Source organism: Nannospalax galili, unplaced genomic scaffold, assembly GCF_000622305.1.
Source record: "Nannospalax galili isolate Female #2095 unplaced genomic scaffold, S.galili_v1.0 scaffold412, whole genome shotgun sequence".
Taxonomy (NCBI): Eukaryota; Metazoa; Chordata; class Mammalia; order Rodentia; family Spalacidae; genus Nannospalax; species Nannospalax galili.
The window spans coordinates 1,459,320-1,460,765 of record NW_008331547.1 but is presented as its reverse complement, the minus strand read 5'-3'; positions in this window follow the sequence as shown (position 1 = coordinate 1,460,765).

Genomic DNA, 1,446 nt, shown 5'->3' with positions numbered 1-1,446 from the left:
TTTATAGTACACACACACACACTTTAATGTAAGTAGCTTCTATACTGGTAGGTTTCCACATGACTTTTTCTAAAGGCCTCCCCACACACCCTCCTCTACACTTCCCTCCCATTCCCCACCCCTTTAAACCTTTCTACACTATTATTCCACTTTCTCCCTTTAGATCATTGCATTCTACCTCCCTCCAAGGGAGCATACCCTCCATCCATGGCCATTTATTAGTTTTTGACCTCTCTGATCATGATGGATAATCTTTTTGGTGTGTTCTTGCATTCAGTTTACAAGTATTTTACTGAGAATTTTTGCATCTATGTTCAGCAGAGAGATTGGTCTATAATTTTCTTTTTTGTTGAGTATCTGGTTTTGATATTAAAGTAATACTGGCTTCATAGGAAGAATTTGGGAGTGTTCCGTCACTTTCTATTTATGGAATAATTTTAGGAGTATTGGTATTTGTTCTTTAAAGATTTGGTAGAACTTGACACTGTACCATCTGGTCCTGGGCCTTTTAGTTGAGAGACTTTTAACTATCATACCACCATCTATCACATTGATTGTTATGGTCTCTTTAAATTTTGCATGTTGTTTTTATTTAACTTTGGTAGGTTGCATATATGTAGGAATTCATCCATTTCTTTTAGACTTTCAAGTTTAATAGAATATAGATTTTTAAAATATGTCCTTTACATATTTCTGAATTTCCTCAGAGCCTGTTGTAATATTTCCCTTTTCATCTCTGATTTTATCAGTCCGGGTCCTCTCTCTCCTTTGGTTAATTTGGCAAAGTTTGTCAATCTTGTTAATCTTTTCAAAGACCCAACTCTTCATTGTATTGACTCTTTGTACTGGCTTCCTTGTTTCTAATTCATTAATTTTGGTCTTGATTTTATTTCTCTCTTCCCATATACTCTTTTTAGGTGTTATTTGTTCTTGGTTTTTCAAGGCTTTCAGATACATCATTAATTTATATATATTGAATGATTCTACTTTTCTGGTGTAGGCACTTAATGCTATAAATGTTCCTCTTAGGACTGCCTTCATTGTGTCCCATAGGTTTTTGTGTGTTGTGTTTTCATTTTCATTCAATTCTAGGCATTTTAAAATTTCCTTCTTGATTTATCCCATGGTTCAATTTTCATTCAGTGGTGTGTTAACTTCCATGAATTCACCCACTATCACTGTGTTGGAGTCAGTGTGTGATTTTAGATCTCATAATGTTTGTTTAATGACATTGGGTGCCCCTATGTGTGGTGCATATATGTTTAGGATTGTAGTATCTTTCTGGCATATTTTTCCTTTAATGAGTATGAAGCGATCTTCCCTGTCTCTTCTGAGTAGTTCTAGTTTGAAGTGTATTTTGTCAGATATTAGAATAGCTATACCTGTCTGCTTAGTTCCATTTGCTTAGAATATATTTTTAGCTTAACGTGGTGTTGACTATTGTTT